This window comes from Ambystoma mexicanum, chromosome 7q, assembly GCF_040938575.1.
Source record: "Ambystoma mexicanum isolate Mex_15411 chromosome 7q, UKY_AmexF1_1, whole genome shotgun sequence".
Lineage (NCBI taxonomy): Eukaryota > Metazoa > Chordata > Amphibia > Caudata > Ambystomatidae > Ambystoma > Ambystoma mexicanum.
In genome coordinates this window covers 513,788,395-513,814,627 of record NC_090941.1, presented here as the reverse complement: position 1 = coordinate 513,814,627, position 26,233 = coordinate 513,788,395, and positions in this window count along the sequence as shown.

The window sequence follows — 26,233 nt, the reverse complement described above, 5'->3', positions numbered from 1 at the left end:
CAACACTTTATCCAGATGAGTCAAATGCTCTTCCCAGGTGGAACTGTAGACGGCAATGTCGTCTAAGTACACCACACAAAAGGCTTCCAGCCCACTGAGCGCATGGTTGACTAATCTCTGGAAAATGGCAGGGGCGTTTTTCAGCCCGAAAGGCATGACTCTAAACTGGTAGAGTCCCTCTGGTGTTGAGAACGCCGTCTTTTCCTTGGCATGGTCCGTTAGAGCTTTTTGCCAATAGCCTGAGGTAAGGTCGAAGGTGCTCACAAATTTGGCAGCACCTATGGTGTCCATGAGCTCATCAGCCCGGGGCAAAGAGTGCACATCAGTTTTGGTGACGGCATTGACTCCTCGGTAGTCCACACAGAACCTCCAACCCTTGGTACCTGCCTGGGAACTTGCCTTGGGGACAAGGACCACAGGACTGGACCAGGGACTGGTTGAGGGTTCAATAACGCCCAGATCCAACATCTTGGCAACCTCAGCCTGGATGTGGTTCTTGACGGTATCTGACATAGGGTAGCACCTGCTTTTGACAGGCACACTGTCACCAGTGTCAATCTCGTGCCTACACCACGGTGTAAGGCCTGGTGTCAGTGAGAACAGAGAGGGGTATTGCCGGAGCAAAGCCCGGAAGGTCTTCTGCTGCTCTGTCCTCAGATCGGGAGAGAGATGCACTCCCTCCACTGAGCCATCCTGAGGGTTGCTATGCAGAAAATCAGCAAGGGGCTCACTCTCATCCTCTTCTTGTCCTGAAGCTAGTAAGAGGAATGAGACTTCTGCCCGCCTGTGGAAAGGCTTGAGCCTGTTAACATGGAATATCTGAGGGGCTACCCCACCGGCTCCCATGTCAACCAGATAATTGACCTCGCCCATCTTGGAGATTATCCTGAAGGGTCCAGTCCATTTATCTGCCAAAGCCCGAGGCTCGGTAGGCTCCATCACGAGGACCTCCTGTCCCGGAGTCCAATCCACTTGCGATGCTTTAAGGTCATGCCAGTACTTATTAAATTCCTGGCTGGCCTTAAGATTCGCTGTTGCCTGACCCATCACCTGTGTCATCCTCCGTCTGAGGTCTAACACATAGTCCCCCACTTGCTTGGCGGGACCTGGAGGGGTGTCCTCCCAACCTTCTCAGATCAAGGCGAGGGGTCCCCTCACGGGATGTCCAAAGAGTAACTCAAAGGGGCTGAAGCCAACATCCTCTTGAAGTACCTCTCTGTAAGCAAACAGCAGGCATGGCAAGAGAAGATCCCACTTCTTCCTGAGGGGCTCTTCCAAAGCGCCTAACATGCCCTTGAGAGTTTTGTTAAATCTCTCAACCAAACCGTTGGTCTGCAGTTGGTAAGAGGTGAAGAATTTGTAAGTTACCCCGCATTCTTTCCACATGGTTTTCATGTAACTCGACATGAAGTTGGATCCTCTGTCAGAGACAACCTCCGTAGGGAATCCAACACGGGTGAAAATGCCCAGGAGAGCCCTGGCAACCACCTTGGCCGTAACCGTCCGAAGGGGTATAGCCTCAGGGTACCTGGTGGCATGATCTACCAAAACTAGGATGAACCAACGTCCACCCGACGTGGGAGGGTCAAGGGGACCGACAATGTCGATGCCAACCCTCTCAAACGGTGTGCCCACCACTGGCAATGGTTGCAGTGGGGCGATGACTCTGCCTCCAGTCTTGCCAGACAACTGACAAGTTGGGCAGGTCCTGCAGGCTGACTCCACTTCTACTCCCATCCATGGCCAGTAGAAATGTGCAGAGAGCCTCTGCTTAGTCTTCTTGGTACCAAGATGACCAGCCAAGGGCACCTCATGCGCCAACTGCAGCAGGAAGGGCCGGTAAACCTGGGGTACCAGCAACCTCTTCAGTGCACCTGGTTCAGGCTTAGTGGGCTCACTAACAAGGAGCTCACCCTTCCAATAAATCCAAAATGTCCTAGGCATCCTCCCTGTGCCTGGGACAGGGCCTGTTTCCTCATACCCTCGAGAGAGTGTCACTCTCTCTGTCCCTTACAGAAGTCCGCCCGGGAGGGTCCGCCTCCAGCCAACAAGCATTGAAGGTCAGGATGATCCTCCGGGTTAAGAGCCTCGCCCACAGGAAAGTCTTCTGGCTCTCTCCCACAGGAGTTGAGACAGGATTTACCACTGGACCCAGCCCGTCCGGAGCATGGATCCCAATGGGGGCTTTCAGAACAGCGGGAGGAGTAGGGGCTCCCTCCACAGGGGCGGCCTTCTTAGCCCTCCGTTTCTTTCGTGGCTTAGGTTTCCCCGTTGGCAAGGATACCGGGCTTGCAGCCAGACCCTGTGTGACCTGCGATCGGGTGACTGCCACAGCAGCCATGGGTAGACCATCTGTGATCATCTCCAATTCGACCAAATTGTTTCCCAGCAAAATATTTGCAGGGACGTTGTCCTGAACCAGGACCGGAAGCTTTGCTGTCTTGTCTCCAATCGTAATGTTGACTAAGGCTACAGTCGATAATTGGGGAGGCCCACCAGCTAACCTGCTGGTTCTCAGAGGAGCACCTACATAGTCCTCTGGCTTGAGCAGGGTCCTGTCCAACACTGGCATGCTTGCCCCAGTGTCTCTCAAACTATTAGAAGGCTGGCCATTCAGGAGGACACTTCTCAAAAACCTACAAGTGTTTTCCGGGATAGTCGCCAGTACTTCTGCGTACTGGTCCCAGGCCCCAAGGGACACTAAGGAAAACTCTACGGGAGCACCGAAGGTGATCCCAGTGGAGGAGGGGAGGATGGTGGCCTCCACCTCAGGTACGGAGTAGGGATAGGTCAGGGTGACAGCCTGGACTCCAAGTGCCTTACCCTTACACTTGGGGTCACCCCTTTGGTGATCTGGAGACCCACAATCCCAGCAGGCGCCGGGCGTGCGGGGTACGGTCCTGGAACCACTGGGACCCTGCTTTGCAGCAGCCGGACCACTACGCTTACTCCCACCCACAACAGACTTATCCCACTAGGTTTTTGGGTCTTCGGATAGGAAGGTTTTGGTTTACCCGACTGTGATTGCTTTGGGGACTCCTCAGCTTTCTGAGAGGCCCCCTTTTCTTTGTCCTTGTCCTTCCCACTGGAGTCCTTAGGGGACACCCAGTGGGAGACCACTTGTCAGCCAACCTAGCCAGCTTAAAGGGGTCCAAAATGTTCTGTTCAGCAACATACTGACGCAGCTCTGGTGAACAGGCTTCCGAAAAATGCTAAAAAAAACAAGAGGTGATACAATTCAACAAACGTTTTCACTTTGTAACCATCAATCCACCCCATCATGTTCATGTGTGCAGCACTCACCCAGTCAACCCAAGACACATTCTCTCGTTTCTTAAAATCCCTGAACCGTTTAAGATATTGGGTAGGCGTTTTGCCAAACTTGGCGATTAAGGCAGACTTCATGCACTCATACTGACCCCTTTCTTCCACACTCAGTTTCAGAATACAGTCATATCCAGTTTGAGGCACTCTGCTTAACAAACACTTAGCCCAATCTCTCTTATCAACATCGTGAATTGCACAAGCCCTTTCAAACGCTTCAATCCATTGGAGGATATCAGAACCCGCCGCATACACACCAACCAAATATTTCATAAACTTGGTTGCTGGGGACCTGACACTCTCAACTGGTTTCGCTGAAGTCTCCATTCAAGCTTTCTCTCCCTGGATTCGTTGACATTCAGTGTCCTTGTCTTTGAGTTCAAGATCCCTATTTTTGAGTTCCACTTGCTCTGCCAACTCCTCTTTCTTAAGTTCAGCATCTTGTTCCAACTTGCGATATTCAAAGGCTAACTTCATCCTCAATAACTGAAGCTCTGAAGAATTGCTGGGGTTCGGAACAGAGGCAGCAGGAATGGTGGCATTTCCAGAATCAGTTTCGGTGACATCCCCCGGGGTAGAGTCCTCATTGGTCGCATCCACCCCCCTTCAAGTGTTTCACAATCGATCTGGTAGTCCACCAGGGCAGCGATCAGCTCGACCCTAGACTTATCCACCAAGTCTAATTCCCTGGCTTCACAGGCACTCTGGAGACCCTCTAAGCTCATCCGAGTCAATTTACCATTCGCAATAGATTCCATTGCTTGTAATGCAGTTATCTTGTACACGACTAAACCTTAATTTAACAAAGTGCAGATATCCCTCGTAAGTGGCACCATTATACACTGAGTCTTAAAATCATAAGCATCCCACCGCTGCCACCAGCTGTAAAGACCAGAGGGGGGTCTGCACTTCCGCTCTCTATATGGTAGAGGGGAGGTACATAGACCCCTGCCAAGATTCTCTAGTATTGGTAGACGTAGTCGAGCAATCAAGGCCTAGCTTCTCGGGAGGTGATGCAAGCTGGTTCTTAAGCACAGTGTAGTCCCCAAGCACCCACGAAGGAATGTCCACACACTGTATCGGTTAAAACACAGTCTTTATATCATTAATATTCAAAGTCATATACACGATCACGATAACTCACTTTGTGCTCCGAAAATCAACAATGGTAAATATGTACAGTTCTAAAGAGGTATCACTAACGTTACTCGATCTTATTAAAGTGCATACGGTCAGAATGACACACAGATCAAAATTAAGAGGAAACCAGCAGTAGAGAGAGGAAGGAAAGCAAGATGGTTGAACAATAGGCAGAGTACTGGCCCCGTTACCTAGACAAATTTCTGTGTGGAGATCCCCCCACCTGGGCAACCTATAGAAGAAAGATACAAGCCCAGTCCATATATTGTTCACCCTTAGACTTCCCAATAGTTCTGCAACCGATAAGTACCTTGGTGTTGTAGCGTTCCGCGTCGTAGTCGTTGCAGGTGTCTTTGGCTTCTCTCCTCTTCGGTTCCGTAGTTCCAGTGGCAACGTCTTGCCCTTCCAGTCCTCAGGACCCTGCTTTTATGCAGAAAGAGACCCATTCATACAGCCTAGCTGTCACTGACACAGTGGAGTGGTCATCTTGGCGGGAGACCCTCCAGCCTATCAGGATAGAGTGCGACATGAGTTGCTGAGGCAACCCTGTCCTGGGGTCCTACTCCCCCTCCCACACAAAGGACCCACCCCAGACTCAGTGGCGCCGAAAGTAGGGCCTCTTGGCAGAAGCCCGCCAAAAGGACGAACAAAGGATCCCCCGACCTGGGTTAGGATTGTAGAGAAAGACACGAAAAAGAAGTTATATCAAAGTTCTGGCAAATAAAACCTACCGAAGCAAAGTTAATATTAAATGCACTGGCGGTATGTTAGAGACTGTCAGAAAAAGTGGTAACCTCGAACAATGGGAAAATCCCATAGAGAAATATTTGCGGTCGAATATTTTTGGTAGTAACCACTGCCACCAGCCAGAAACATTTTAGAAAGGTACTGAAGGGTACATTCTCTAAATTGAACATAGGGGAAAAACTATTAACCGCTTCCAGTACCTCCATTGTAAGATGGGTTGGACTGGTTTAGTTCATAAAAAATGACTAGTAAAGTCAATGGGGACTTTACAGACTCTGGGAGACAGTAGTCAGTCCCAGGGTATGGAGTCTATGTTTGGGTGTCGTTACGACGCCCCTGTGTCACTACACTGAGGGTCCTGTGTAACACATGTGCATAAAGATGGTTCCTATGGGGTTGAGAAAATCCCACAAGCACTAAACACAAAAATAGCCTAGGACACAGATAGCAAAAATGCCTAAGAGTGGGAAAAAGAGTCTCACTCTTAGCAGGTAAAAAGAAACAAACCCTTCAAATCCAGCAAAGCTGCTGGGGGACTCTATAGGTAAGGGAAATTAGCCATTGAATGAGAATTCTCCCTAACATATATTTTGCTTGGCCAGGCATCCTTTACTTACTTTGCAAAAGAGCAGGGCAAAAGGTGCCGTGTATATTTGCACTCTGCCATGCAAATGACAAAAACTTGGCAGCAGAGAACCTCCTATGTGTGTGTCAACACGTAGCAGCTCCCTTCTGCCAAATTACTAATTTAATGAACATGAGCTCCATTCCGTTATGTAACACTTGTAAAGGCCCCCGGTGAATGTTGCTTTTCAGACAGCATTTAGAATGGATTCCTATGGAATCCCACTGCTTTTATAAAGTGCTAGAAACAGGAGGATTCCACAGCAATTGATTGGTTTAATGCCAGCATGAAAATCTCATGCAAGCATCAAACCATGTGCGTTTTGATGTCAGACAAGGAATGCACAGGGGAAATCGTAACTCTGCCTTGTGCTCCTTCTCCACTTCCAAATGGCTCTAAAGGCCCTGGAGTGTAAAGGTAAACTGTAAATGACCATCACCTTACTTTTACACCTTACGTTTTTACTCGGGGGCTTAAAAAGAACTTTCCAACTTTCCAAGTTAAAGATGACTCATATGAACTTAAAGTTAGGGATTTTTCATTTTTTGTCTTATGATAGTTTGGTTATAGTATTTCAGCGAGACAACCCTTCCAGGTACTAGTTTGTGCCTTAATGTATAACAATACAGCAGTCCTCCATCGCTTTTGATATGTCAGCCCTGCTGAAAGCACGTGGTCAGCCTATCGAATTGGCACACCAATTTCTGAAGTAAGGATCACAGGGTACCTATTAGTTTACTTAGTATTATATCATTGGGTCATAACATTAAGAAAGGAATGTGATGTCTATTTACCTTCTCAATTAATTTAGTAGGTGGTAGTGATGGCAGAAGGAGTTTAGATGAGCTGACTTGTAGACAGTGATAGAAGTGTATCAAAAAAGTAGTGGAACTGTTACTCCGGCAGGGGACATAGTAGGAAGGAAGGGAGCAACGTGCAACACATTGTTCAAGGGTTGCAGTCATGCTGATTGACAGCCAATTGAGTTGAAATAGATTTCAGTTTAGCTTTAACTGATATCCAGTAGTGAAGTGGAGAAGTGTGCTTAAACTTCATAAAGAACAGTTCCGGAATGGGGAAAATGGTTGCAAAAAGTAGGGAGCTGTTATCAGTAGTGGAAAACCGCTCCAGACCGTTCCTGCTCACTTCGGCCACTGGTGGAAGAGCTATATGTACCACTTCACTTTACCCTGTGTAACAGCAGCATTATGGTGGGTTGGGAAGGCAGTCACTATGTGTGTGTCACATGCTATAGTTAATCATCAGCTTTGTCAATAGTTATTCTTTAGATGAGGGCTGGCAAGGAAGGTAATTGTCAAGATAGTTGTAATTGTGGTAGCAGAGGTGTTGGTGCTTGGTCAGTAGATCCTACTTAGAAGCCGAGCAGAGATGGCTACCAAGGGTGGAGGGTCATGGAGCCAGGCTCTGGAAAGGGCCAGAGAGGCAGTGGGAAAGGCCTGGGGCACTGTATCCGGCCTCTCAGGTGCAGCACCATGGATAGAGAGGGGGAGGGAGGAGGAAGTTCTGCATCCCGGCTCCCAACGGTGGCATTAATAACAGCACAGGGGACCACACCCCGTGGTGGGAAGAAGAAGAAGGTAAGGCTGGGACAAGCTAGTCCACCCCGAAAGCTGAACCTGAGCGGACGCCCATGGCTGGAGGGTACCACAAGCTGGAGAGGGGACCGTCATGTAAAGTGGTGGCGCCAGGGTCTAACACAGATGGCGTTCCTGAACTCCACCTCAGGGAAAGGAGCATGGAAACATGTCCACAATGCATGAGTTCCCCTCAGCGGGAGGGGATGGCCCCATCTGAAAGGCATGTCGCTATGATTTCAGGTATTGGGCCCCACCCATCAGAGAAGGACAGGGCTTCCATATTTGATGGAGTTTAGGTCTGGGCTTCAGTGAGCCCCGTCATGGTGGGGAAGCACTCACAGAAGAGGCGACATGTGCAGGATCTCTCCACTTCCTCTGGCACAGCACCCTCCCTCCTAGGAAAAGAGCTAGGAAAGACGCAACCAGGGAGGAGGCTAGAATCCTGAGGCTAATCAAGGTAGCCCTGAGGGAAGAACAGCCGATAAAGGACATGTGAAGCCCAAGAGGAGGACAGAATCTCTGTCTTCTTTCTCGTCCTTCGCTGTATCAGCACTGTCCTCTGAGGTCTAAGGAAGCCCCAGGGGGAAGATCCTGTATAGAGAAGGGGTGGCAAGGGCCCTAAGAGATGTGGCGGAATACATGAAATGTAAGACACCTGCACAGGAGAGGACGTGAGAGCCACCGGTGCAGCAAAGGAGCACAGGAATCGACAGCCATGGCATGTTATAGGGTTAAGGCCCGAGGGGGCTGGCCAGCGTTCAAGGGAAAACAGAGGGGCCTGCTTCCTATGAGACAGGGACTCTCACCTCATCAACCACCACATCATTCCTGACTATCCCAGATGCCCTTGTGTTGGAGCCAGGATTCAACAGTTTACAAAAGTATGGGGAGAGCGAAGAGCAGATCTTTGGGTCCTGCAGATTGTACAACGGGATTACTTTGTGGAATTCACTGATTCTCCCAGAGACTGGCATAGTAGTAACTCCACGACCCCTGAATATGGCAAAGAGGGAGGGCCTGCACTCTGAAATCCAGCGGTTGATTCACAATTGGGCTGTCCAGGATGGGCCGGCAGAACAGCATAGCCTGTGATGCTATTCACTTGTCTTCTTTGTCCAGAAGCATCCGGAGGGTTCAGGCTAGTCATAAACCTCAAGCAGGTGAACTTCACCATCCAGATGGTCAGCTTCAGAATGGAGACTCTGCAGAGGATAATTCCCCTGGTTACCCCAGGAGACTGGCCAGCATCCCTAGACATATTACACGCATACCTAAATGCTCCGATTCACCCGTACAATATCCAATACCTGACGTTTGCATTGGACCGGGACCCCTTCCAGTTCCAGGTCTTGCCCTTCCGCCTGCAACCCTCACCAAGGTCTTTACAAAGGTTATGGGGTGGGTTTTACACCAGGAAGGAATCCGCCTTTATCTGTACCTTGATGGCTGGCTCCGGCATGGAACAGATGGACAAGCAGGGTTGACAGACTTTGGTTTCCCACTGAGTTTGAAGAAATCACAGCTAATTCCGAACCAGAAACTTCAGTTCATAGGCGCCTGGTTGCCCACAAAGCTCTGCAGGGTGTGCATACCGGGGTGACTGTGCCAAGCGCATGCAGGACACATTACAACTTCACCAACTGAAGCCATAGTTACAGGGAATTATGGCATCAACTGTCTTCATAACCTCATGAGCCCATCTGCACCTGCGGCTGCTCCTGTCACATCTGCAATGCTGGCTGGCGGTGGGGTGCAGACTCCAGGACCTCAACACTTTTATTCTTGTCCTGAGCTCTCTGCTATTCCATTACATTCGTTGGTGGAGTCATTGAACTTGCTTTAGGATGCCCCTCTGACTCCTACCAGTGGTCATCATGACGGATGCCCATAGCAGGAGAGGCCAGTTGGGCCAGTACACCGCCCAGGGACCATGACCTACTCCAGTGCGGGAGATGTCATTGAATTTCAGAGAACTAAGCATGATCCACTGAGCCTTACTTTGCTCCTCCCATCTGATCCAGGGGCACTTGTCCTTGCCCAGACAGACAACACCTATGCCATGGCATGTATCAACCAATAGACTGGGACCAGGCCCAGGCCTCTGCAGAAGTTAACTCAGGATATAGGCCAGCCTTTTGGACTTATGGGCAACTCACATTTGGGGGAAAGCCACTCGCAGGCAGATTCTTGTTGCAGAACGTTCCCTCGCTCTGCAGAATGGTGCCTTTCCCCTGCAATATTTCATTGGTTCATGGGAAAACTGGGCTCTCCCATGATGGACTTGTTTGCCTCCCTGCCTGGAAACACCCAGTTTCCTTGACTTTGCTCACAGTTCGCCATGGGAGTTGGATGCCCTGTCAGTGAGTTGGCTCTGGGACTTGGTGTAGAGCTTTCCTCTGCTTTTCCTCAGTTGCCACTCCTTCCCACGGTTCTCAGCAAAATCAGTGGGAGAAGGCTTAGGTGATTCTGGTGGCAGCTCTCTGGTCCAGAAGTGTCTGGTTCTCCCACTTGGTACAGCTGGCTGTTGATCCCAGAGTGGTGCTGCCACGATTCTATTCTCTGGTGTCGGGTCCAGAGGGCTGTCCTCTGAGAAGCAATTGGGATTGGTTGGCATGGCTCTTGAAAGCAAGGGGTTGAAACGCCAAGGGCTACTAGGTTCCATGGCTCCCTCCTTACAGGCCTCTAGGAAATCCTCATAGCTAAAATCCTATGTCCACCATTGTTGGGAAGCCTTCTGCAAATGGTGCAGGAACCTGGACCTCCTGCCACTAGATTGTGGGGTTGAGGAAGTATCCAGTTTCCTCCAGGAGGGTTTTGATTTGGCTCTTTCTCCCTCTTCACTAAGGGCAGAGTGGGCGACAGTTAGATCCTTTAGGGCTTGGTGGAGGGGAGGGTTTGTTGCACACAGCAGAGCCACTGGTGGTCTGACTGTTGAAGAGCTTCGCCCTGTCCTGTCCAAGGGTATGTCCCATGACACCCATCTGGGACTTGAATTTCATCCTCAAAGTTCTACAACGTTCTCCCTTTAAGCCCTTGGCTCAAGTGGACCTTCAGTCCCTTTCCTACAAGGTTGCCTTCCTGATTGCCATAACCTCGGCCAGGCATATTGGGGAATTGAGTGCTCTCCTTTACTCCCTCACCCGTATCTGTGGATTTGTCCATCAACTTTTGTGTTGAATTGTGACACAACATTCTGACCCAAGGTTGTGTCTTCTTTCCTCTTGTCCCAGGAAATTGTTATCCCTTCTCTTTGTGAGGACATGTCGGAGGTACAGGCATACATGGAGGGACTGGACATGCGGCAGGTCACCTCACTTATTTGATGATAATGGTGGACATTAGGAAATCTGATAGTCTGTTCATCAGCTTTGGGGCTGTGGGTAGAGACCAAAAGGCCTCCCTGGCCACCTTTAGTCTGCGGCTCAAGAACACCACCACCCGCACTTATGGGCTTAGTAGGAGACAGTGTCCGGCAGGAGCTCTAGGGCATTGCACCAGTAGGATGGTGTTTCCTTGGCTGAGGCTAGGGGTCCACCATTATAATCATCTGTTAAGGCGTGTACTTGGGCTTCAACTTTCACCTTTGTAAGAAACTACAGAATTCTTCTCCCTGGTCAGGAGGACCAGGGGTTCGGTCACACGGTTCTCTGCACTTCGTCTGGTTGATGACTCTGTAATTAAAGTAATGTGGTGTACTGCAATGGTTGGCTTCAGTTGTTTATGCACCACGGCCAGTGGTGTTTTTTGGTAAACTTCATGATTTAGTACTGTGACAAGGAAAAGGGATGTGGAGATAATGCTTGGATTACTTACTGGTAATCTTCATTATGCCTAGTCCTACTCTTCCGCATACCAATACTTGGAACCGCACACCCTGCTGGGGCCAGGCATTGGTGGTATATCGGAATGCAGGAAGAGGTGAAGTAAGTCACTCCTATTATAGGGCAGAGGGAGAAGTGGGTTTGGTTGAGTATTTAGGGATTGCTGCTGGGAAGGGCTGGCCCTACATGATGCAGTACTGGTACGAGGAAGAACGGAACTAAGAGTAATGAAGATTAGCGGTAAGTAATCCAAGCATTATGAAATGTCAACTTTAAATGTAGTTAGGTAAAGTTACAGTAGATGTGATGACTGATGAATTCACTTATTACAAAAGGTTAACTTCATAATTGGTGAGGCACTAAGTTATTATTCTGCAAGCATTTCGATGGCTTCAGGAGTGCCATACATAAAAAAGAACATTTCAGATTTTTTAAAGCATTTTTTTATTTGAAAGAAAATAGGGATTCATAGTTACCCATTGTAAGGAAGGCATGGTATCAAGAATAGATGGACACAAGTGATCACAGTTCAAGGATGTTTATTAAGCTGTATAGGTAGGTTGGAAAAATGTCTAATCTAAACCTAAATCTAAGATAGGAGCAAGCTACGACCATCAAATAATAATAAGGCAGTCCTAGTGACGTTGTGTCAAATAAAAGGGCCTATACTATAGTAAAAATGATTTCCAATCTGTACGCTAAATACAAAAAGCATGTGGGATAGGGTTTCACAAGAAAGAAAGAAGTGTTCATGAATGATAAGTCAGGATGTGTTCGCCAGGTGTTCTCCCTTCCCCACATTTTGAGCACGAGACAAGGTGTGACTCTTGAGCACAGCACACTCTCGAGCTTTCCCAGCACGAGATGACAGTTCGGCTTCATGTATCAGGACCTTCAGTGGTTAAGTCTCTTTTCTCCAAAAAGTCTCTTGCCTCCGAGGAAGTAATGGGTTCCAAAAAAAGAACAAACAAAAAGTTCTGTTCGGATTACACTTTAGGTGATGATTCTTCACCCTGGGTCCACCTCCCCTGGAGGTGGACCTAGGGTGACCCCTCTCGAATTTCAGTCTCCCTCCTGTCGGGTTCACTCTGGCTTTTATTCCAAATAACTTCTCGGGTTGCATTCACAAATCCCTCATTACGACCCTGGCGGAAATCGAAAAACGATGGCGGAAATGCAATACCGCCATCGAATAGCGCTCGGTGCGACTATGACCCGTCACCGCAAAGTACGAAGCCATTAGCGACACCGTAGTGAACGCCAACGCCAACTGCACCAAGCACGCGCGCGCCATGCCAATCCGCAAACACCACCATGGTGCAACGGTACGCCAATTCCGACCCTAGCGGACATGTACCTAACGCCATCAGGCATGGCGGAATGTACCATTCCGCCATGGCGAGAAGTACGGCATCGCGAATCAACCGTAAACGGCCCCACTGAGTGCCTGTACACCGCTCCCTGCCCACAAAGTACAACTCCCTGTAGGTGCAATGAAGTCACAATGCAACCATTGAAATGTACAAAGCACCCATGCATGCCAACGAACAAAAGCAACACAAGAGGGGCCAATGGGAGCTGCAGGTCACAGATGGCACGAATACAGAAGCCATCCCAATGGACATGACCACAGTCCCCCACCAAGAAACGCACGCAAACACAGGCACCTGTGCCCAGCAACATTCCGAAAATCACATCATTCCACCAGTCCACCTGGCTGACCGGCATCTGTTACACAAAACCCAATCCCCCGCCCCTGAGCATGACAACATTCAAACTGTCATATAGGCAGCCCCCATCCCTGACCTCACGGGCTCAGTAGGCAAACGCGCCCAGTACAGTACCACGCAACTAAACCCCGAAGCTGGAACCCAATGCAGATCTCCTCACAATACATCGCCCCCCAAATAGGCATATGCCACATCACTTGCAAAGAAAAACGCTACACGGGCCAAATCAGAATAGCAATTTATGCACATCAAAGACACCAAGCCCATACAGCCATCAGGCCATGAACTCCAAAACACTAATCACCATTGTGGGCTGCATCCGCAAGAAATGACCAGCCACTACTTGTGTGTCGCCCTGTACCCCCATGGTACACAGAGCCACATTCACGTACGAAAAGGCAACATGGAATCGCACAGAACCGCAGGGCTGTCCCAATGGGGAGGCACTAGTCCAGCTGAAAGGCCGAAATGTTGCTCCGAGACACCAGTACTGCGTAAGGGCATGTGGGCCATTGGCGATCGTCCCATAAGATCGTAATGCTGCTCCACCGATTAACACGAAGCAGCAGGTGTCGGGAGTAAAATCCATCTGCAGGAGTGGCATACAGATGGCAGTGGCAAAAGGGGAGGAGATACCTGTCAACCAGAAGAAAAGAAAAAGAACAGAATGGCCATCAGAACTACATTCGAACAACTCACTTCAATGATCACACGAAATCCACAGCCATATGCATGCTAGCCCACTCAAAAGGATCATCACCACCCCAAAACCACTTGCGACTCATAACCATCTATATCGAGGTGCAAACACCATCACTAACGAGTGTACCTGTGCATGCGTCTGTCAAAACAGAATCCATCAGATGGGAATGTCAACGTGCATGGACACAAGTGTCTGAGGGCGCCTCGAGACAGGGAGGGCTCAACAAGGCCAGATAGACGATGGTCCCACTATGGCAGGCCTGCATCACATAGCGTAGGGGAGGCGGATAGATCCCAAGAAGCCCTGTACATGGCAAACTCTGTATCAAATCACCTGCCCATGCATCCATTCATCATTCCCTCATCCCGGGATCAAAACGCCTGAATAATTACTCACATGACATTAGAAACATCCATTGAGTCTGTGCGTTATGCAGCCTGCAAAATCCACAGTGCCCCAGCCCGTATTTCCAGTGTCGTGAAGTAACATGTATTTTGGAACGGCCGGCCTCATCGCCCACGTAGCTAATGCGCATCCCAAACTATTCATACCAATCATTGCTCCCTCGCCATGGGCCCTGTCTCAAGGACATTGAACAATAGAACGTTATATTTGCAGTCAGACCTGTGGGCATCTCCTCGCCGCCAGCTGATAACCGAAAGCGCCGCCCTTCGAATTCCTCATTTGCAACATCACGTCGAAAAGGCATCTGTGGCCGTTTGAAATCCCTAATTATTCCATCGAGTGCGGCTGTGTGTGAAAATGGCAACTGCCTTCACCCACGAATGGGACGCCCCGCCCGTCGTTGCAACTCGGTACAGTGATGCATGAGGGCCCACCGTTACTCGAGTACTACGTTCCACTGACCCTTCACAAGTCTGTTCGCGACTGCACAGATGGAATGGGAAACAATGGGACCATAGCCGAATGAACATAACAACCAATCCAACACGCCCATCGGGTACAAATACATGATAGCAATAGCAAGATACCATTCCCCGAATTGCAGCGTTGTGCGCGTGACGCGCTCGGCCAAAGAAGAGAGCAGTTTGCACAGGTGGAATGAATCACCACAGGTGGAGGCCATACAGCCTGAAAACACATGAATTGCACAGCCAGTCTCCTCCCACAACCACACCGAAATGCTACCGGCAGGACTCGCGATGTTGGCCCTGGGGGACCTGATAGCGCTGCAAGTGCTCCAACTCCAAGAGGAAGACGAACACCAACTACAACCGGCCGCACAGAGGAGACGCAGGAGGAGGAGGAGGGCAAGGCAGGGCCAGCAAGGCCCACCAGCACAGCCACTACCACCACGCAGGCAGCCCGCAATCCCACGCCTCCGAGCACATCCGTTCAACCTCACTGATGAGCAGATCCACACCCTCTACCGTTTGGACCGGGACACCATAGCCGCCATTGTGGACATGACACAGGCTGACCTTGTCAGCATGATAGATAGCCCAACCGCCATCCCACCCCTACTGAAGGTGGTGTCTGTACTCCACTTCCTGGCCACAGGCACCTACCAGCACACAGTCGGACAGTTGCATGGCATTTCTCAGCCACTGTTCTCACGGACACTATTGCAAGTGCTCGATGCCCTCCTGCAGCACGCAGACGACTACATATGCCTACCACGCTCGGAGCAGGAAATTACAAACACGAAAGTGGGATTCCATGCACTTGCCGGCATACCGGGTTGCATTGGTGCCATCGACTGCACCCATGTGGAATTGGTCGTCCCACATGCCATGGAGGCCCAGTACCGCAACCGAAAACAATTTCATTCCCTGAATGTACAAATGGTGTGTGACTCCAACAGGATCATTACTCATTGTTGTGCCAGATTCCCTGGATCAACCCATGATTCTATGGTCTTGAGGAACTCTACAATACCACGCTACATGGAGCGACATGCAGGGAACAGATCCTGGCTACTCGGTGAGTCTCATTACATGCATGATGATGTGGGGTATGTGAATTGGCAATGACCTGGCAGGAAGGGGGGGGGGGTGTGCGTACGTATCAATGGCATTCCACATCATACGTTTCTCGTCCACATACAGGTGATGCTGGATATCCACTGAAGAGATGGCTCCTCACACCAGTCCGGAACCCACGGGACCAGCATGAGGAGGACTACAACCATGCCCACTCACGTACCCGTGTAGTCATAGAACAGGCATTCGGCCTACTGAAGGGCCGTTTCCGCTGCCTCAGCAGGTCTGGCGGGGCACTCCTGTACCGCCATGAGAAGGTTGCAAAGATGGTGATGGCATGTGTCATGCTCCACAACATGTGCGTACGTAGAAATGTGCCCATGCCCCCTGACGCAGAACTGCAAGCACCTGATGATGGTCATGATGAGGGTGGGGATGTGGCAGCACCTCATGGAGTCTGCGAGGCACCAGAGGCCCGTGACATTCGTCAGCATCTCATTGATGTATGCTTCTAGCACTCACGCCTGGTGGCTGATACATGGACACGGGACTCGTGGCACTGCGTGTGTCTGGGACATGCACAATATGGACTGTACGCCTATGATGGCCTAGTACACAAAGATCAATGTCCACACATCTCATTGGTTGATCGTGCACTTTTTATGGCATATGTGATGTCATGTTGAACACCCTATCGACCCGCCACCCAAGTGAGCCCAACACACCCCCTCCACCCCCCTACCTCCCCCCCGAACACCAGTGTCCAAAGATGCTCATTGTCAGTGGGCTGTCGCTATTGCAGGCCCCCTCTGCGGGTATCAGGGGCACCCCTGCCTGTGGAGCGCAGGTTCCTTCCAGATCTACGTTGGGGGCTGCCCTGGACGGAGCTTGCAACGGATGATGTGTCTGCCTGCTCACGTCCATGCATGTCCCTAAGGGTTTGCGAGAGCTCAGTGAGCACACGGCGCACTGCGGCAAGTTCGGCACATACGTCCTTGGCCGTCGCATGCAGTTCCCCCCTGAGGCTCTCGGTGCTTCTCTCCATTTGGACTCTCAGGCTCTCGGTGCTACTCTCGATTTGTGCCCTAAGTGTCTCAGTTGATGTTTCTATGTCTGCCTTAGTGCCCCCACATTCATCAGCATGGTCCTTGAGGAGCGTGGCCAGTTGCTGCTGTTGTTCGATCAACTGGTCGAGGGACTGTTGCCTCTGCTGGGCCAAGGCCATTTGCGGGGGTGTCACGGAGGGGCTGTTGTCCTCATGTTGCATTGCCACAGGGCTTGTGGGGGATGGCCAGTCGTCGTCTTGTGGGTGCCCCTGCGTGGTATCCTCATGTTGTACGGGATGGGACAGACAGGGGGATTGGGACAGGTCATGGATGGATCTGACTTCGGCATCCCCGTTTTCTGTGTCCGAGCATGCTGCCATCAATGGGGTGTCACCTATGGTGCTGCTGCCACCAGAGGCAGTGCCTTCTGTGGCATCCATTGGGGGGACCTGTGGTGGTGGTGTTGTGGGCATGCTGGCTGCTGGGGTGCCTGTTGATGTTCCCTCCTCTGTGCTGCCACCTGATTTGTGCTGCTGCCGTGTCTTGATGCGTGCAGCTGAGGTGGAGGGTCTCTGGCCGTTGGTCTTGGCCCTCTTTGCAGGTGTGCTGGTAGGGGTGTCCTGTAGCTCGTCGTTTGGATCGGACCCTGTGGTGGAGTAGAGGAGGGCGAGGGTTATTGGTGGGTCTGTGGGAATTGGAATGGCATTGTGTCACATGCATTGGGGTGGTACCTGAGGGTGATTTGGGCCGGGCCCTTGGAGGTGCTTTGATTTGTGTGTGGAGTGAGGGTGCAGTTGTTTGGCAGCCTGCAGTTAGGGTGTGCCTGCTGCACGTGTAGTGCGTGTATTAGGGGTTTTTAATTATTTATGTATTTATTGTGGGTTTTAACGTGCGCTATCAGGCCGTTGTGTGTGGACGTTCTCCTGGACATGTGTTTCTGTTGCACTATGTGGACGCATGGTACTTCACATGGATGGACTGTGTGGATTTGGCATAGTTTTATCTGGCCCACCTACCTGAATCTTCGGATGTCTGCACTCCTTTCTCCATCCCTCCGACTCCCTCTATGCTCTCCATTCCGATGGTGGAGGCACAGATTTCTTCCCAGGGGGTCAACTTGATGGGTGATTCAGGACCTCCCCCGGTGGCTGTGGCAATGTTGCGGTTGGCAGAGAGTATGCTGCGGACGCGTATCCGCAGGTCGTCCCATCGCTTGCGGCATTGCTGTGGGGTGCGGGGTGCGGTCCCCACCGCACTTACCCGCTGTGCCACCAGAGCCCATATGGCCTTCTTGTTTGCAAGTGCCGTCCTGGTCATTTGCGTGGAGAAGACGACGGCAGCATTCTCCTGGAGGGTCTCTGTTAGCACGGTGAGTTCCTCACGGGAGAAGTGGACCTGCCGCTTGCGGTCGCACGCTTTCTTCGCTACTTTTCCCATTTTTCTTGGTTTCGCTAGGGTGGTTGACGGGTTGGGGTGTGTTTCAGGGTAGTGATTTTAGTGGTTGTGTGGTTTTAGTGTATTTATAGGTGTACGCCGGGATGTTTCCCGTTCCGGGCCCATGTTTTAACTTCCGTTTCCGTATATTTCCGGCCACCGTACTTTCCGGTAGGCGCACACTGCGGTGACCGCTAAGAGGGGTGGCGGTATTGCACCTGGGGCGCCGTACGGCGGCGGTGTGGGCCGTTTTGGGGTCATTTCCGCCATCGCGGACTTTGCACTTCCGCCATGCCGTGGTGCTCGTGCCCGATGGGTCGGAATGGGCCGCACTTTGCTCCTTCGTGCAATGGCGGAAACGCTATTTATGCTGTGGCGGTCCGGTCAGTCGCTTTCCGCCAGGGTCGTAATGAGGGCCAATGTCTTTTAAACAGTTCACCTTCGACATCCCTCTGCCGGGTTCACTTTTGTCAACACACTGTTTCTTGGGTCTTTAGACTTTGCCCCTCTTTATTGGCATCCCTCCGCCGGGTTCACGCTTGCCATTTCACAATTCCCTTTACTTTCTTCTAATGCAGGATTCACGTCCCTTGCATTCTCAATTGTCGGTCAAAGACGTTTGACTGTACAGGGATTTTGCAAGACCCTTGTATGACCACTTTGACCTAACTTTGAGGCTCCCCTAGGGCCTTCTGGTATCAGTAGTTTCTTTCAAACATGGGATCAACCAGAGTCTCTCGAGTCAGCACCCACATGGTGCCGGACCCCTCTGCAGCTGGTCTTTCCTAAACAATCCACAGTTCTTTGACCTTTCCTCAATGTGCCACTTTGCGATTTTCATTCAACACATTTCGGTTTCTTTATCGGTTCCCCTTCCACTCACTGGCTGTGATGAACCTCTTGGCTTTTCACTCTATCTGGAGTCAAGGCTGGTACCACAGTAGCAGGCGTCTCCCTCTGTCCTGCTTATCAGCATAGGCACGCTCTGCGAACCACCGACATCTGCAGCTACCAGTTGGGCTATTGATCGCCGTCTTATGTTTCCTTGTGACGAGGCTTCGCAGGACTGGGTCGGAAAGGGCAAGGTCGCTTCTCTACTTTTCGCCCCTTTGGTTCTCGCCACCTTTCTCCTCCTCTTGAACTGCTGTGCATGGATAGCACTCTCGTTGTGCGGTCTGCCTTGGTCGTACTGTGCTCTTGTGCTCCACCTTTTATCCCTTTGGGGAAGAGAAAGGGCCGTCAGGTGTGTGTGATTCTGGTCAATTCCCTGACTTTGCCTGTCGCTTGTATTGGGACATGTCAGGTAAACGGTTCTGGTGTTAGTCCGTTGTCTTTCGTGATGTGCAAAAGTGTTAATGTGGAAAAAGCAGGGGGCAGTGTTTCTGAATGTCCTACGTGGTAGGATGGGGAAAAGGTATTGGAAGAAGGGGGATACCGCATCTCACCCGTCGGTATCCCACTTCCACTCCCAGAGGACAACGATCCAGATGATCCTCCCTCACTGGTCCACCCCCACAAACTGGATCTAATAGCGATGGCTGTGTCCTGGCCACTTGGATGATAGATCCCCGGGGAATAGCTAGGGAGACACCTTCATGTTTCTCACGCCGTAGAAGAGTTGAGAATCACTTCAAGCCAATTTTGGACTCTACTCAATCAGTCATGCTATGTTTTATGATGAAAACCGGACATAGATTGTGATAATTTTATGTAAAATATTTTTAGTATTAAAATGATATATTCAAGTTTTTTATTTTTATTGAGATAAAACATTGTTATGAAAATCAACAGGCAATGTCGGAATTCATAATCACTGTTAAAGAAGAAAGGGGTCGGGACAAGCATCTGTCACACTATTGCTTACCATCTGGTTTTCGAAACATATTTTGCAAAAATGAATGCTGATGCCTTATTTCACTGAATGTGTATATTATTAATCCCTTATAACACATATTAAATCTGTATAGTTTACAAGTAATTTGGTTTTGCTCCTATTTATTAAAGCATGTTTTTTCATAACATTAATTTGAAGAACCATGTATGAGATTGTGGAGAATTGTTTTTGTTTGCTGCAAATATATCACCTTTTCCTATGTTCATTTAGGCCTTCCCATGTGTTTGACAGAGTTAGTGTGCTCTCAACAATAAGTTTGATTTGTTCTTGCTACTTTTTTACTCCGCACTACTGTGTGGAGTTATTTTCTGATGTCCCACCACTACCAACAGATGTTAGTAGAATTTTTCTCTGACCTTGTGTTCAGCACATAAGAGAAATCTAACCACAGACATACATCATAGTTATGAAACAATGTGGCACCACCTATTGGAGGTAGTCTAAATGTTCAGTTCGTGGTGTGAGCTCATAGTTTCAGTCATTTATTATTTACTGTCATTGATACAAATCATTAGTTATTTAAATTCCATAACATTATTTACTGTACAAATGCCAATTGACACATGCGTAAATGCCAACATGTGTTTCGACCGTATCTTGGTCTTCCTCAAGGCTGGGTTAATTACATACAATCATATCAAATAAAAATAACAATATCAACAAATATGCAACCATGCAAGATATTTAGATCCATCCACATATTTCTTTAAAAACATTAAGAAACAGGAAATAATCAAAAGGAAAAAGAAGAGAAAAGAAAGCGGGGGGAGGAGGGAAAGCCAGTGGAAAACAAAAAAAGAAATGTCACATTGGGGGTCATTACAACCCTGGCGGTAGGGGGTTAATGGGGACAGGAGAGCTGATTGCCCTTTTAATACCCTACCCCTTCATTACAAGGTCCGCTCGCGGGACCCGGTATGGACGCCTGGTAAAACCAGGCGTCCTTACCGGGTCCCGCGAGTGGTCCAGCATGCTAACAATGGGCCCGCCATTAACGGGCCCGTTGTTAGCATGCTCCCCATTCCCATTGAGCCCTATGGGGGCTCGAATGGGAATGGGGATGCACAGGGTCAGTTTTCTGTAAAGCCCGGAGGGGGGGTCTGCACTTCAGCTCTCTATATGGCAGAGGGGAGGCACAGAGACCCCTGCCAAGATTCTCTGGTATTGGTAGACGTAGTCGAGCAATCAAGGGCTAGCTTCTCGGGAGGTGATGCGAGCTGGTTCTTAAGTACAGTGTAGTCCCCAAGCACCCACGAAGGAATGTCCACACACTGTATCGGTTAAAACACAGTCTTTATATAATTAATATTCAAAGTCATATACACGATCACGATAACTCACTTTGTGCTGCTCTGAAAATAAACAATGGTAAATATGTACAGTTCTAAAGTGGTACCACTAACGTTACTCGATCTTATTAAAGTGCATGCAGCCAGAATGACACACAGATCAAAATAAAGAGGAAACCAGCAGTAGAGAGAGGAAGGAAAGCAAGATGGTTGAACAATAGGCAGAGTACTGGCCCCATTACCTAGACGCAGTTCTGTGTGGAGATCCCCCCACCTGGGCAACCTGTAGAAGAAAGATACAAGGCCAGTCCATATATTGGTCACCCTTAGACTTCCCAATAGTTCTGCAACCCCAAAGTACCTTGGTGTTGTAGCGTTCCGCGTCGGGGAATTCGACAACCCTTCTTGAGTGTCCTCCCTTTCAGGCAGTAGTCATGGGTCGTCGAATGTACGACGGAGAACAGGTCGAGCTACGATGGTGAAGTGGCCGTGTTGTTCCTAGAAGTGCTGTTGACGGGGAAGCGTAAACGTCCTGCCAGGAAGAGGTGTGCGAGCACCTCGGCGCTGATAGTTCTGGACCCCAAAGAGTTGAAGAACTGTGGCCCAGCAAGGGCGTTGAGTCGTCAGCTTCTCTGTAGTCTTTGGGTGGCGGGAAACCCACAGGTGGATGCTCCTCGGCGCGTCGACGGTCAGGCCTTCTCCAGCAGGATACAGCGGCAACTATGCGGACGAACGTGTCCTTGTATCCGTGAAGTTCTTAGGCAACGGGAGCACGGCGGCTCCGGTCAGCGACGGCGGTCGGCGGTCGGCGACAGTGGCGGACAACAGTCCGGGCGCTTCTCCCTGGATTTCCGCAGCAGTCCCTGTATCGGGTCGGCAGCCTGTCAAAGGTCTGTCTACCAGGGAGCTTAGGCAAAGATCAGCTGTGCACGATGGTCCCTCGTGGCTCGGGAAGAAGGCGCCTTAACATGTCCTCTCTGGGTCAGTTCTTGAAGCACAGCAGCTTTCAGATTGTGAAGGAGAGCAACAGCAATTCTTCTCGTCCAGCAGGGCTCAAGGTTAAGCTTAACTCCAGTTACTCGTCGTAGTTGACTTCAGCTTCTGAACACGATTCCTAGCAGTGAGAGGTCCCCAGATATACTGTTGATCTCCCATTCATTCCGCTGGGTCGCACTCAAGCATCCAATCACGACTATGGGCATTCATGCAGGCAGGCAGCCAATCAGGCTCACAAGGTATTCAGGCCATTCACTTCTCTCCAGACACTCACAACAAGTTATGTGTATTGGGACAAGTACTGAGCCATTCAACACTCCTAGCTGCATTCATACCGGTTTCGGGCAGGGCTGTCTCAACCATTGTGTCAAACACCAGATACTAGATCTCACCCACAGGCGTACCCACAACACACAGTCATTGAGAAGGCTCCAGCCAGTCTAGTCGGCACTTCCCCACACTACCATATACGGAACCTCCACCCAACACAGCACGGGTGCCTGACACAAACTTCCTTTCAAGCCATCAAAGGCCATCTGACAGTCTTCACTCCAATTAAACTTCCAAGGTTGTTTGGGCGAAGTCAACGCCGTCAGGGGTGCAGCTATGTGTAACGCTCACCTGATTCCCACGGAGGCGCAGGTCTGGCTTCGAGTGCTGATGCTTCTTCAATGGTGAAGCACAGGACTCTGAAGATGGACAGGAAGGGCCCTCTACTCTGGCTTCTCCGGCTCGCAGGAATATTCCCCTGTGCGTGAAAAAGGAGTATTACCTACTGACTGAGTTATGCTCAAGCCTCCCACTCTCTTCCAACCCTCCACGAGACCCTTCCACGATTCCCCGTGAAGTCTCACCTTAGGGTCTGAAAGGACGAGCTCTCCATCCTGCTTCTGACGCAGGGGCGCGTTGAACCCAGTTAATTCACTGGATTGAGGTTGGATGGGAGTTCAGGTAAGCTTGATTATACTGGTAAGGCGCTGTAAAAGTTCTGTTGTAAGTTCAAAAGTTCAAGCTTTAAATAATAATGTTCATTGTCTTTTTTCAGGTGATGAATGAAGATTCCTTTTGAGACCTCTTGCAACAAAGCGCTGATGTTGATGTCTTTTCCCCATAGGGGCCGGGGTTCGGAATGCCGGAGATATGGCGCCGACCCGAAGTGAAACGTGCAGTTCCAGTAAAGATCTGGTAAGTCCTAGATGAGCGCTCAGGTAATGTTTTTGCATTCGCTCATCTAATGTCTTTGTCTTTTTTCCCCATAGGGGCCGGGGTCCTGCTTGGAAGCAGCAAGACCCGAAATGAAATGGGAATGACCCAACAGGTAAGTCTTAGAAGGAAACTGAGCTTTTCCTATTCCTTTCCTTCTCTCACCTCTTATTCTTGTCTTTTTCTCTAGGCTCTGGGAAGTGGCTGTGTATCCGGATAATCGCTGCTGAAGATGGAGGAACCCAGGAAAGGTGAGTGAAATGCAGCGCTGCAGCAATCGTAACGAAATGCTTTTATAAATGATGTCTTCCCTTTCAGGATCGTCGGTGATGTCTCCGTGGTGCAGATTAGCTGGTAGGTCTCTTGTCTCCCTTTGCAGGTGACCCAGGATGCTGACAGGCGTGGCTGAAGTCCAGATGCAGGAGCTGACACGGTGAGCGTCCAGCTGCGAGGAGCAGTACAACGCGAAGCGTGAGTTGCTGATCGGGTGTGGTTTAAATAGCTTTGGAAGAAGTTCCAAGTGTGTATCCTTCCTCCGATCAGGTATGTATCCTTCCCCGACCACACCCGGGTGGAAAGTAGTCCCACAGGTAAAGTAGTTCCTATTCAGGCCTCAAGAGGGCCTGGATGTGGCAGCATGGTCTGCATCAGTTAAGTGCACATTAAAACACTTGAACACATGTCTAGCTTTATGAGCCTGGCGCCTAAGGCACCAGGACAGAGGTCCAACATGAGCCTGGCGCCTAAGGCGCCAGGACTGAGTCCAAAGGGCCCCAGCTTGGGCCCGCTGGCACTCCCCTGGGGGAAATGATGCCTGCCTCTGGGGTTGCTGGGTCGGACCTGGCTCCTTGGAGGTAGGCATCATGACAGTACCCCCCCTCAAGGCCCCTCCCAAGGTTCTTCCCTCCGGGGGTTTGGGCTTGTTCGGAAATCTCCGGTGAAACCTTTGTACTAATCGAGGTGCGTGGACATGGTTACTAGGCTCCCACGATCTCTCCTGAGGTCCATATCCCTTCCAGTGAACAAGATAGAAGAGTTTCGACTTTACCACCTTGGAGTCTAAAATGTCTTTAACTTCGAATTCTAATTCCCCTTCAATTTGAACTGGATCTGGAGGCTTGGACAATCGGGTTCCTGGTTGTACTGGCTTCAAAAGTGATGCATGAAAAACTGGATGAATACGCATGTTGGACGGTAGATCCAGTTTAAAGGCCACTGGGTTGATTATAGCTTTGATGGGATAAGGTCCTATGAATCTGGGATTGAAGGTTCGTGGGCCCTTGAGGGGTAAGTGTTTAGTTGCTAGCCATACCTGGCCTCCTACTTGGTAAGGAGGAGTTTTAGTTCGGTGCAAATCAGCGTTTTCTTTATACTTTTTCTTGGCTTGCTGTAAATGAGTTGCAGCTTCTTTGAAGGCTCGGGTTATTGTGGAATGCAGATGATTTACTGCGGGCATTTCCAGGGTCAGAGGTGGATCTAGATCAGAGGTCCGAGGATGGTGACCATACAAAGTATAAAAGGGGGTTTGTCTGGTTCCAGAATGCACTGAATTGTTGTATGCATATTCTGCGATCCAAAGGATGTCTTTCCAATTTAACTCGGATTGGTGTAACATGCATCGAAGATATTGCTCGAGAGTCTGATTGGTTCTCTCGGTTTGTCCGTCGGTCTGGGGGTGGTGGCTGGTGGATAACCGCACATCTATTTGTGCTAGTTGGCAACACTTCTTCCAAAAATGTGAGATAAATTGACTTCCACGATCCGAGACTAAAATGGAAGGGAAACCATGTATGCCAACTATATTCTCCAGGAATTCCTTGGCCAAGGTGGAAGCTGAAGGCAAACCCTTTAAAGGGATAAAGTGGGCCATTTTGGAGAATAGGTCCACAATTACAAGGATTGTGTTGTAACCAGCACAAGGAGGCAGATCTGTTATAAAGTCCATTGACAGGGTGTGCCATGGTGCCGGTGGAATATCCAAGGGTTGAAGTAGGCCGGCTGGCCTTTTCTTTTGAGCCTTGTTTTGGGCGCAAATTCCACAAGACAGTACAAAAGACTTTATGTCTTTTCTCCAAGAAGGCCACCAGAAGTGGCGTTTGATTTTTTCCTCCGTTTTAGCGATACCAGGGTGTCCTTCCATTAAAGATTCATGATGATGGGCAATAACAAGTTCTTGCAATTCTTTACTTGGCAGAAACAACCGCTCCTGGAAGTAGGGTAAGTCATCCTTAACGGTGTAATGAGGACCCTTTTGACTCCATTCCAGTAAGGTTGAAGAGTCTAGAAGTTGTTTTACTTGCGTTTGGATATCCTCAATAGATTGCAATGAAGTTAAGCCTAAGATTCTTTGCTCAGGTATGATGGGCACAGGTTCTAAGCTCGAATTAGGTTCTTCCATGCCAATCCGGGATAAGGCGTCTGCTTTTCCATTCTTGCAGCCAGGGCGATAGGTAATTACAAAATCAAATTCTGCAAAGAATAGAGCCCATCGGAGTTGTCGTGAAGATTGAGCTTTGGCCGTCTTTAAATACTGTAAGTTTCTGTGGTCCGTAATTAGGGTGATGGTGTGTCTTGCCCCGAGAAGGTAGTGACGCCAAGCCTTGAAAGCAGATTTGATGGCCAGTAACTCTTTATCGGTAATTGCGTAGTTGATTTCAGGAGGAGAACATTTTCTGGACCAAAAGGCCAATGGGTGTAGTTGGTTAGTTTTTGGGTCTCTTTGCGACAGGACAGCTCCCAT